We start from the raw sequence: 13,648 nt of genomic DNA on the forward strand, positions 1-13,648 counted from the left end.
CAGGCGAGACATACACGGTGTAGTGGAAGTAACAGAGCGGTTGCCGGCCTCCCACGGACTTGTAGGATGCTGTACGCTTGCCATTGGGGGACCATCACAACACGTCCCAGTCAAGGTTTTCAACTTGTCAGAAGAAACAGTACGCATCCACAAGAACCAGAGCTTAGCAGAGTTTACAGAGGCAACCACATCTACCAACGCAACCACAGGACCGCCAGACGTTGACAAGATCACGACCGGAAATCATCTCACAGATGAACAATCAAGATGACTACAACATTTGCTTTGCAAGTATCAGACCGTGTTTGCTTACGATGGAAACGAAGGACGAACGTCTACCATTGAGCACACAATTAAGCTGACAGATGACACACCAGTGGCTTCTAGATACCAGCGCACCCCGAGCGGGTGGAGACATGAGATCGAAAGTGAAGTTCAAAGGTTACGAAATAACTGTGTTATCAGACCGTCAATGTCCTCATACGCGGCTCCAATTTGTCCCGTAAAGAAGAAGGATGAGACTATGCGCCTCTGCATTGACTATCGCCAATTAAACGCACGTATCAAGACTGATGTGTTTCCCACAGGCAACGTATTGGACGTTATCGACAACATGGCTGGCGCGCGATACTTCAGCACAATTGATCTTGCACAAGGCTGTCACCAGGTACCAGTCGCTGAGGCCGACAGAGAGAAAACCGTTTTCCGTACTTCATCCGGTCTCTGGGAATTTACTCGGATGCCTTTCGGGTTGAAAGAACTTTATCGTTATCTTTAAACATTATGAACATGATCTTTATCTTGAAGAAGACATAGTTTGGCGCAAGGCGCACGACTCGAGACAGTTGGTCGGACCACTCTCGCTTGTACCACGAGTCTTACACGTGGCGCACGATGACTCTACGGCAGGACACCAGGGAGCCAACAAAATTCTCGACAGGCTACTCGAACGTTTTTGGTGGCCTACAGTGCGCCAGGATGTTGCTGCATATACCCACTCGTCCCACCGTTGCGGAGAACGCAACCATCCGATAGCTGCAGCTAAAGCTTCGCTTTGCCAACGCCCTCGCCCTTCTCGTCCGTTCGATATCGTGGAGACAGATATTAAAGGGCCATTGCCACTGTCCTCAGACGGATACCGCTACATTCCAGTCTTCCAAGATGCTTTCAACAAGTATGCGGAATGACACCTATTGCAACCGCGTCGGCCCACACCGTTAGCACCAAATTGAGAGAGTGGATCGGATGCTACAGCATCCCGCGTACCATCCATTCCCACCAAGGTGCTTGCTATACGAGCACGACGTTTAATGAGTTGTGTGCTAAGTATGGGATCCTGCACACTGTCTCTTCAGCCTACCACCCGCAAGCTAAGGGCTCAGTTGAGCGGCTAAACCGTTCTATAGGAACAGCTCTGGCAAAATTCGTTCACCACTCTCAAACCGACTGGCCAGATTGACTACCGGACGTGCAGTTGGTACACAACTCTGCTAAGCATGACACAATTAATGCGTCTCCGTTTCGCGTCATTTTTAAACAAGGAGCCCGCACAATGACAGATTCATTGGCGGACCATCTCCAATCAACACCGAAAGCGAATGTACAGCAATCACAAGAACGAAACGGTTCCTCTTCACATCCCCAACCGACAGATACATTACAGTGCACACAAGAACTATATGACCACGTCGCAGACCATCTTAACATCGCCACCTTTAATCAACAAACGCGGTACAACAAGAGCACACACCACACGCCATACGGCCCTGGCGACAACGTATGGCTCTACCTGCCACGTGTCTTTCGCGGCAAGGCACGTACACTAACGCCGTATTGGACTGGACCTTACGTTATTGTGAAGGGTTGCTCAGAGGTCACTTATGTAATTCGTAAGCTAGGCGGAAGAAAGGAAAACATCGCTCACTACAACCGTATGAAGTCTTATACACATCGTCGTCCACCAATGCCTCCCGGAAACACGCAGCCACACAGTCCACCTACTAGCTCACCACCTACCAGCGTTGATAAGGCGCAAGAGAACCAGAGCGAATTGGAGTTGACGACTGCGGACGAAGCGACACCATCTACCGATGACAAACAACAACTGCGCGAACGACGCAATGCGGATCGCCCACGACGCCAGCCTAGAATGCCAATACGTCTCGACGATTATATCATAGACGCGGATATGACTTAACGTAGTTAATTATTATGGACAAATTGAGTTGAGTTATATAACACTGCGTTGTACTTTTTAGTCTAGCGTACCAATGAGAGACGTCTGGACTCGCTCTTATTTAAGGGGGAGTAGTGTAAGGGTACGCGAAGTTATACAGGCAGTTGATGTTGAGTTGGCTTTGAACGCGAACATGTCTAACCGTACTTCTACCGTTACAGCGACAACGCATTCGCGCGGCAGACGTCGGAGGTGAGCGGTTTTCGTGCCACTTCGCTAAAGTAAACAGCACATATTGTAAACCGGGCTCTAGTTACCCGAGGCCCGAATTTTCGGGTGGAGAGTATAGTAGTCGTTCGACGACCGTACGACCCATCGACCGTATATATAGTTGGTTAGCGGAGATGCAAATAAAGCTATTCCGACCAATAGACGAGAAGTGGTGTCATTACTGACCAATAGACGAACGTGATGTCATCATGAGGCTCCACCTCTCTTTGTTTGGTAGCTGCTAACGAGAATTCGGCCATCGGGCGTCTGTCCTGTACATGGTGTTTAGTCCTTTGCTTTAAGGGTTTAGCACATACATTTGTACGTGTATGTTTCCCCAACAACAACCAGGGCGAGGTGTGTAGTTGTACCTGAATTGTAACATTTGCTTGTTCCACAGTGTTTCTGCATAGTAGTTCTGCAGTCTGCCAGCTTCAATTTTTGGGTTTGCGTGGCTGAGCGACCGTGGTATTGTTGCAAAGACCACTAGTGTCGTCTTCAACAGAAATTTGGCGTTTGACGGGAATTTGCAAAGGAGAACGTGCATTGTCCATGACAGCGGCTGTTTGTCGGACAAAGCGGCTCGGCCGACCTGTAAAGGCTGGTTCACAATAGACGTATGCACGTTCACAATATGCATCCGATCCGCGCGGCGTAGCGGATCGCTGTTCACAATATGACGGAGCGCGTGTGTGAGCTGCGATCTGATGACTATAATTAGATTACGTACTAATTGTCACATGACAATATCTAGCCACGTGACTATCACAATATGTCTACTAATGCAAGAAACAGTTGCTTCTGTTGTGCCTTTTGCGGCGATATCGCAGCAACAAGGCAAAGAACCGTCGACGTGTGTGGGTACGTGAGATCTTCTTTGCTGTCCATGGCACGTGCCCTTGACTTGAATTCCCGGACATGGCACTCTACATCTCGTGACTAATTAAACATGTGCGGTGATTGGAGAACTGTAAATTACATTTCCTGTTTGGCGTACGACGTTTCCGGTCGAGCGCATCGAAATAGAGCTGATCCTATTGTTGCGCTCCGCTCTGCGCCACTGCGCTCCGACGGCGGCATCCTTTGATGTTGGCGCACACCGTCGGATCGGATCGCAGCGCATGCATATTGTGAACATGAGTGCGTCTATTGTGAACCAGCCTTAAGTACGCTAGTGCGTCTCTATTCATTTCTGTTTTACGGTATCCAAAGTCAGAGCAAACAGACGCCTAGCTAATCTACATGTGCACGTGCTTGTTTTTCCGCATTGATGTTTTGTTTTGGCTCTGGGGTCACCTCATTACAACAGCAGACGACGTCTTGCTAGAGAAGCCGCACAAACAATAAAACCCCTAGAGAAGCTGCACAAAGAACGAGACTTTTACATTGTTGTGAGCTGGAAAATCGGTGGTGAGCTGCTTGTTTGGTCACCATTTGTAATCTAGGTATCTCACCAACAAACAGAACAATGATCACGCCCGTTACTTCATCACGTAAGGCGAAGATTGCCAGCCGGCCTAGCGCCGAGGCTCTCCGACTTGTAACATTTGGCTTGTTCCATCATTTGAAAACAACTACATTTGTAACATGCATTTAGAAACAACGCCTAGCTAATCTAGCTGCATTTGTAACGTTCCCACATCTTATTTTGTTTTTGGCTCTGCTACCTATGCCACGCCTAACAACGGCCATAGTTACGACCTCAAAAGCTGCACAAACAATCACCTGTACAAAGAACCGACGAGCGAAGGTTGTAAAAAATAGAAGCGAGGTCCTACGGGACGTTGGCTGACGGACTGCGCAGCTACTCGTTGTACACGGTAGCAGCCACTCACGTGACTTACCTCAAGCTCGACCTGTGACCATTTCAATAATGCTTCTTATTTATTACCCACATCATACCATTCTGTCATACGATTTTGTCATAGTGCAACTAATTTACCTTCAAGGCGCATACCGGCCGAGGGTTTGCACTTCAGGTGCTTTTTCATTAGAGTTGTATAGCAGCTGCTCGTCCTCAAGTCATAGGGTCTCACGTGAACTCGCGTGAGTCATTGTTTGCCGCATGTGTGCACCCTACTCATGTCTAGTATCAAACGGTTTCTGTCTTCTTGTCGCACATAACGATGATGTTTTTAACTCTACTTTCTCTCTCCGTCGTGGTCATTTCTACTACGCAAGGAGCGTTCTCCGTGCTTCATTTCAACGGAATGCAGAAACTCCTGAGGATTGCCGATGCCGTAGGAGGCGCCATCGACAAGGAAGTCGATACTAGACTGTCTGCTCGCTTACACGAGGAGCTTGAGAGAGTTCGGTCTAAGCGAGCTGATGATTACAATCCGTACACCAGCAATTCGTACGATGCGGGACCCATTGACATGTGCAGTTATCCTGAGCTAGACGCCTGTGACTTTCCTGCCGGGTACACGGTTCCGGAATACGCTGCTCGGGAAGTCTCTAACTACAACGATCTCTTCAACACTCTCGGCAAGACTATTCGTGGTTTCGATACGTCGGCCTGTGCGAATTCTGTCTTACAGCTGATATGTAAACACTCCGTTCCTCGGTGCATCTCAACTAGTACAGTCGAATACCCAGGAAACTTCATGGAGGTAAGATGTGATGCATGGAGGTAAGACATACGCGTATAGAGTCCCGGATCTAATCTTGGACATTTCCTAATCTCGGTCACTCGTTCTTTGCCAAGTAGCTGCAGCCCAACTTAGCTGCTACCCCAGCGTCATAGTCCTACTGAATAGCAACTAGGTAGAGCGAGTCACGTCAGCATCTGTCGTAACGTTGCTGCTGTAGAACTTACTTAAAAACTGATCGCACCTATTCTCGGTCACAGAGTATCATATCTTGGTCAGTGCTTGCCATCTCGTTTCTACAACTCCGTTTGAGACGCAAGTCATTTCTGTCGATAGGCTCATTATATGACTTCCTTTCGCTAAATTGTTGGTTTTGTTTTGTCAACCTCTACTCTCGAAGACAACAAAGAAGACAGATGACTCACGGGACACAATCTCGCAGATCTGAGACGTTTTTTTGGCTAATGTTATAGTCATCACCGTTCGCTACTATACCTACGGGGTGATGTTAATGCTCATTGTACTGTTGCTACGGCAGAACGTGAGATGTGAGAGATAAATACTCGGACATTCGGGATCATATCTCGGTCAGTCGCTTTCATCGCGTTTCTACAAAACGAATTGAGACGTTAGCTATGTCTGTTGAAAGGTTCGCTTGGGATGTTCATGCTACTGAATAGCCTATCTTGTTTCTTCAGTTTTTACTGTTGCATGGCGATGAGAAAGATGATGGCGTACGAGACATAATCTCAGTCACGCGATTTTGAGAAAGACGGGTTCCCGAGTAGGTTGTCTTGTGTAATTTTTAGTCTAGTGTTGTTCTAAAGCTATATTGTTACGAATGTGTCTGTCTAACTTACTATTTTTGGCACTTCAAACATGACATGTAATGCAACGTGAGGACTCTGAATTTTCACATTTGTTGGCAGTGAACCAGAGTGTATTCCTACATGTTTCTACATTCTTGACTGGCAGATATAATGATTCTTTATCTTGGATGGGGTGTTTATCTTGGATGGAGTGATTGATGATTTTATCAAGCAGAATTGCACACATGCTGCTTTTTACATTTATCCCTAGGAGAGTTATGCTGAGAACATATGAAAATGGTGACATGATGATGTTGTTAAAAGGAAACAATCTTCTCATGACACAGTTCTAAGTCTCATGAGACAGTTATGAAGTTGTGTGACAGAATGATAATTAGTCCAGTGAAGATATCCAACTAACGTTCTGTGTAGAACCAAGCAGTGCATGTTGTTGATAATAACAGATGTAGCTAAAAAATCTTACAATCAACAAGATCGTAGTATCTACACAGTGTATAAGTATGCAGAGTCCTGGTATACTGAAAAGGCATCTTGTGATATTCAATTTCTGCCAGAATGGATTCAATGTAGAAAAACTCCATGATGATCAATCTATCGCTCACAAAATTTGCTAATTAACACTAAACCAGATGTACTAAATAAATGTTATCTTAATTATTATTCATAAACATAGTTTAGACAGAACAACTAACGTTTGCCTACACAGTCTAATTGCTATAATCTGCTACAGTTATACAAATTCACTACAAAACATTTCAATCAGCCTTAGTCGAATGTGACCGTATGTGCAATAAAGATAAAACCACTTACCTGAAAATTGTAGAACCCAAGAAGTGCGCTCATAGTGTGACCGAGATTATGTTCCGTACGCTATTCCCTTTCTCACCGCCATGCAACAGTCAAAACTGAAGAGACAAAATCGGCTATTCAGTGACATAAAAATCGAAAGCGAACCTTTCAACAGACATGGCTAACGTCTTAATACGTCTTGTAGAAACGCGATGAGAGCGACTGACCGAGATATAATCCCGAATGTCCGAGTATTTGTCTCTCAGATTCACGTTCTGCCTTAGCGAACATTACCCCGTAGGTATATTAGCCAGCGGTGATGACTATAACATTAGCCAAAAAGAACGTCTCAGAGAGAAAATCACTCGAGATCAGGTGACCGAGACTATGTCCCGTGAGTCATCCGTCTTCTTCATTGTCTTCGAGAGTAGAGGTTGACAAGACAAAACCAATAATTTGGCAAAAAGGAAGTCACATAATGAGCCTATCGACAGAGATGACTTGCGTCTCAAACGGAGTTGTAGAAACGAGATGGCAAGCACTGATCGAGATATGATGCTCTGTGACCGAGAATAGGGGCGATCAGTTTTCCAAGTTCTACAGCAGCAACGTTACAACAGATGCTGACGTGACCCGCTCTACCTAGTTGCTATCCAGTAGGAATATGACGCTAGCGTAGCAGCTAGCTCGGGCTGCAGCTATTTGGCAGAGAACGAGTGACCGAGATTAGGAAATGTCTGCGATTAGATCCGGGACTCTATAGGTATCTAGATAGTGCTTGCGTTAGAATGCGCTCAAGCACTCACGCGGCCATGCATGCATGCACACAAACATGTCTACGAATAATTACTTTTTAAATGTTAATAAATTTGTAGGATTGTAACAACGTTCTTCAAAAATGTTCGGTACTGAGACAAGCAGTTCCGACTTTCTGCGAGAAAGAAAGTATGGCAGTCATGGACGGCGGGAAGTTCTCACTAACAAAGTGTCGCGTTCCAAAAGTCGACGGTTGTAACAATAATCTTCCGTCTCCCGACTGGATTGTCGCCCTGTTTGAACTTCAAGCTTCCAACTCGACGTTCAGTAATCTTGCCGATCAACTGAATCTCGATGGCAATTGCAGGAACAATTATATGCGTCTGGCTTGCACACAGCCGACATGCGACTCCAACGATCGTCTACGTGGCTACAAAAGCTCCACCAAATGCAAAGACTTTTCAAACTGGTAAAATGTGTATAACGAAATTCTCTCGCCATCTTGTCGTTCTATTGAATGCACGATTGTCTGATGTGAAGTTTGTGTTTAGCGTTAGCGACCCTAAGTTAAAACAGGGTATAGATGAGACTCTTGCTTGTGATGCTGTGGGTGATTTTAGCAAACCAAGCACATGCGCTGGACAGACTCAATCTTGTACTCATAAAGGTTGCGGGACAACTTGCTACATTGCAATCGGTGCTGGATGTGGTGGAGCTCTGCTGTTAGTGATCATCGTTGTGGCGGTAGTTATCGCAAAAAAGAAGAGAGCAAGCAGAGGGTTATATATATATGATGTTTTGTGCATGAGCTGCCGACCATGTGCACGCGTTGTTTGAGACGATGGTAGTATTGTTCGTGGTGGTGGTGCATGGGTGGGTAGGCGGTCGGGTGGTCAAACTGTCAGTAATGTGTGTGTGTGTGTGTGTGTGTGTGTGTGTGTGTGTGTGTGTGCTTGCGTGCATGCGCTTAATTGTACGTAAAAATAATAAATGCCCTTTGTGTTTGCAGACCAGAATACCGCCGTGTGGACAACAAAATCTAGAGCATATAGCGTTGTCAAAGCGACAAGTAACTGTGCTTTCGTTGTAGCCAATGTTTGCTGTTGTGTTTCCTGTTTGTTTCGCAAAAACGACCCAGAACTAATTATAGCTGATTAGATTGTGTGGACAATCTGGCCAATTGAAATGTCAATAGAGTCATATTTTAGGTAATAGACTTTATTATACGCTGCATCAATTACATCCTCGCGCAATCTGCTGTAAGTAAGCCAGTAAGAAAAGGAGTTATCGAGACACGCTGACGACTCACTTTTAGCATGTATACTATAGTAGCAGCTGCTCGCCCTCAGCTCGAGTCGGCATTAATTATGGTCTCACGTTTACTCGTGTGAGCCATTTTGCTGCGTGTATCCTACTCGTCTCTAGTATCAAACGGTTTCTGCCTTCTTGTCACACTTTGCGATAACGTTTCTACCTCTACTGTCTCTCTCCATCTTTGTCATTTCTACAACACAGCACAAGGAGCGTTCTCTGTGTCTCATCTCAACGGGATGCAGATTTACATAGGCGTAGGAACCATGGGGCCACGGAGGCCAGGCCTCCAATTAGCAGCCTATGGTCACTATACTTAAAATAGTTTATCGTGAAACGCTCTACAACAGGAAGGAAACAAGGAGCTCGATGCATAAACGCGCCAGTGCAAAAGCCTTACTTGCGCGCAGACGTCTTGGGCACACGAGGCTCAACGCAAACGCGGGGGCGGATCCAGGAAACAATAGCAAGTGTCTCAATTTTCGGAAAATTTTTAAAGATCTTTAATTGCCAAGCACTTTATTTAGTGTAACCATAGTAGCCCACAAAATAAACTTTAGCACATTGCAAGTGCAAGATTAATTAAAATATTCATTTCAAACTGCCTCTTACTATCTAATCATTAATTACAGCATGCAGAGCGCTGAGAAACCGCGAAGCTTACCTAAAGGTTTGTCAGACGGCTCTAATGTTAGTCTCTTAATCTATAGAAGACTCTCAGCGTCTGCATAGTATAGGTTGTTCGTTGGGCACTGCATGGCGCCAGCATTGAGACTGGATTAATGACGAATTTCAGTTTGCTTTTTGGCGGTTGGGGTGTTCGGTGACAGCCCCTGGATCCGCCCATGATTAACGCTATCACAAGAACTTTCAAAATGGCTAATTAGAAACAATTAATACTTTTACCGTGCTTGGAGGTTGGGCTTCCCAATCTGGACGCCATGCATTCCTATACGCCTCTGCACAAACTCCTGAGGATCGTGAAAACTCGGTCTACTAACTTTATACCTTATCTAGTTCTTCATGCACTGAGATAGCGTATTGAATTTGAAAGAGAGTTTGTGCAGACGGAAATGCTCACTTTTTAAAGATGGATATCGTTGAACTGGGAATGTCGAGGATAGGTTTACACCAAGATATTTTAAAGTGAAAAGGAAGTATTCTATGAGAAAATTACGTCGTTATTTATGTAAACGACGTCCGCTTTCTCTGCTTTCTAGCCTAGTAAGCGGCTTGCTTCGTTTGAGGACGCTATAAACTATTCTAAGGGTTGGAATAATGCGCCACTTTCGTAGGGCGTGAACTATAGATACTATATATAGATACTATATAGATACTATATATAGATACTATATAGATACTATATATAGATACTATATAGATAGTGCCGTACTTCAATTCGTTTCAGTTGTGAAGACGGTTTGTGTGTTACAAGTCGACCATGTTCGTAGCTGTGCTCTCTCTATCCATCTTGCTCATATCTACAACGCCACGAGCGTTGGCAATGTTACAGCCAAGCGGAATTCAGACTCTTTTACGGATTAGCACCGCTTTGGAAAGCGTCGGTCACCAGGAAGCCGATTCTAAACTTTCTTCCAAGCAAGTCTTTATATTGGAGACCGGTCATGGCGTCAACACTAAACGTTCTGATGACTACAGTCCATACACCAGCAATCCGTACGATGCGGGTCCCATTGACATGTGCAGCTATCCTCAAGTAGACGTTTGTGACTTTCCTTCCGGATACACTGTACCCTAGTACGTTGCTCGAACAGCCTCTGGTCTAAATAAGTTTATCAATAACGTCGACAAACGACTTCGTATGGTGGAAAGTTCAGCATGTGCCACGGCCATAATGAGTTTGGTATGCAAACATTTAGTCGTTCCTCGGTGCGTCTCCAATACAACGGTTCGTTATCCTGGAAATTTCATGAAAGTAAGTAATAAAGTTTCTGAATATGTCAATGGTCTGGGAATGTCTGGGAAGGCTAAATCCTCCTCAATCATTTCAGACTTGTCAAGGAGGAACGCCGTGCTTACCTTATGTTCTCAAACAGTCAGTAAAATCGTAATTAGTCTGTACATGTACACGTGTCTAGCATGAGTGCAAACGCGTATAAGTTCATCGACGCTACACCACGCATAATAGTACATCTTTCACGAATGCTTGAGTGAAAACGATATTAATCGGAAACATCTAGATATGCCGTGAAAGTGAAAAAGAAGCATGGATTTCGATCAGCCCCTCTATCTAAATACTCGGTGTGTTGACGTCATTCTGAAAGACTACGCCTATTTCCACTGTCAGTATGGTGCCGGCTACGTTTTTCCTTATTTCTAAACCATGCAAGAGCGTGCAGTCATGTGACACAGCTAAAGATGTGATTTTCGGTAGACGGTGCCATTGGATAACAGACCACTCACATTTCCTACCTAAACTTCTTTGCCCGTTTATTGAAAATATGAATAAGCGTAAAAAATGGTAGCTAGAGTTTCACAATTTCGCGCTATTTTGCCGTTACCAATGTATACAATAAATATAGCCACCAGTTAATGAACCACAAAGATGAAGCTGTGAAAAGAAGAAAATCACGTACGCCAGTCAATATCCTGCTATATTATGAGAAATCAGTCTTAACAACCTTAACTATTCGTCACAAGATATAGCTTTGACTTGACTATCTTGTGTATACCTCTTGTGTACTGTACTGAGCCATATTTAGGTATAGTAAGTGCTTTTGCGCTTTAGTGACATGTATAGTTTGCCCGAGACATATATAGAAGCTGGTTCGCAAAATTAGTTACGCTTGTATAAAATGTGATATATTGTTTTAGAAACAACTAATGTCGCTATTTATTATTATTCAGCAGTAAATAAATTAGCTATTACCTACCTAATTCAGATATAATAAACTTGGTGTATATATAACTATAAATTTATTACAGTGTTGTGCTTCTGCTGTGTGTGTGTGTGTGTGTGTGTGTGTGTGTGTGTGTGTGTGTGTGTGTGTGTGTGTGTGTGTGTCTGTGTGTGTGTGTGTGTGTGTGTGTGTGTGTGTGTGTGTGTGTGTGTGTGTGTGTGTGTGTGTGTACAAGATAACAACATATATCTTAAACGTAAATTGTTGCCCATTATAGCAATCAGATTATACAGTGAAGGAAAGTCATTTATACCTGATGCCTACTTTAATTTAGTAAGTATATATATTTGCATATTTGGAATTCTCACACAAAGCATGTTGATACTAAGGAAATAGAAAAAGTTGCCAAGATTCTACATGTTCAAGAATTTTCTCTAGTTCATTAAAAACTCAGTAAGATTGAGCCTAAATTTGCCCAAATCACGCACGCACGCACGCACGCACGCACGCACGCATGCACACACACAAAACAAACAACAAACAACACCCATTAAGACACTTATGTCTAGAATTGTAGAAAAGCTACTCAAAAGTGTTCAAGACTACTGCAAGCAGCGCCAAACTTTTGTGCTATTGAAAGTGCTACGGTCATGGACAGCGGAGAGTGCTCTCTAACAAAGTGTCGCCTTCTAAATATCGACGGTTGTACCAATTCTCGTCCGTCTCCCGACTGGATTGTTGCAGAGTTTGAACATCTAACTTCAGAATCATAACTCAGCTTTAGAGCTAGCAAATTGAACCTCTATGGAACGTGTAAAAGCAATTTCGTGCGTCTGGCTTGCACAAAACCGACATGCGAATCCAACAACCGTTTGCGTGGCTACAAGAGCTTCAACGAATGCAACGACTTTCTGAATTGGTAAAATATCTAAAACTAGATCGTCTCACTATATTGTCGTTCTTATAATTAAATGTTGTTTGTTTGATGCAACATTTGTCTATAGTATCAGCGATCCGGCACTGAAACAAAGTCTAGATAAGAGTCTTGTTTGTGATGCTGTGAATCAGCTTAGTCAACCAAGCGCATGCGCTGGAAAGGCTAGTCGACCTTGCAGTTCTGTTACCAAAGGTCGTACTAACGCCTCTATTGCCTCTCCTACTAACGTTCCTACTACTGACAGGCCAGATGGTAAAACTACTAGTGACAGAAGTAATATTAATCATAGATACAATCATGGAATTTGCGGTACAAGATGCTACATTGGGATTGGTGCTGGATGTGGTGGATCTGTGCTGTTAATACTAGTTGTGGCGGTCATTGTGAAGACAAGGAAAAGTGCAGTGAACAAGTTAGTCACCTATAATTTTGAGTCATTGCACGTTTAGGATACTGCATGTATCAGTGGCGTCGCTGCATTTGCATGAGCATGGAGAGGTCAAGTCTTTGAGCCTGCTCAGGATATACAAACGTGTATGCATGCTTGCGTGTTCGTGTGCGTGTGTGTGTGTGTGTGTGTGTGTGTGTGTGTGTGTGTGTGCGTGTGTGTGTGTGCGTGCGTGTGTGTGTGCGTGCGTGCGTGCGTGCGTGCGCATGTGTGTGTTCGCGCATGCGTGTGCGTTTACAGTATTTACTTTAATGTATTTTTTATTACAGAGGAGGAAAGTACCGTCAACTACACAACAAAATTTAATAATTCATTTATTTGTTGAACCATGCGCTAACGGAATCGCTGATGTATAGTTAGCGTTTTGTAGTTTACTGATCGCGTTTGTTCAAGACTTTCTAAATATAGCGTAGCAAGAAAGTGAGCTGACTTAGTGTCACTCTGTTGATTGACTCGTAACAGTCGGAACAGTTCTATACTGCTTGAACATATCTTGTCCAAGTTTTATCTCCACTGTACGGTGTGTGTGTGTGTGTGTGTGTGTGTGTGTGTGTGTGTGTGTGTGTGTGTGTGTGTGTGTGTGTGTGTGTGTGTGTGTGTGTGTGTGTGTGTGTGTGTGTGTGTGTGTGTCAAGAACATGCACAAAACTATAGATGAAGCAAAGTACCATGGCATCTAA

Source organism: Corticium candelabrum, chromosome 4 (genome assembly GCF_963422355.1).
Source record: "Corticium candelabrum chromosome 4, ooCorCand1.1, whole genome shotgun sequence".
Taxonomy (NCBI): Eukaryota; Metazoa; Porifera; class Homoscleromorpha; order Homosclerophorida; family Plakinidae; genus Corticium; species Corticium candelabrum.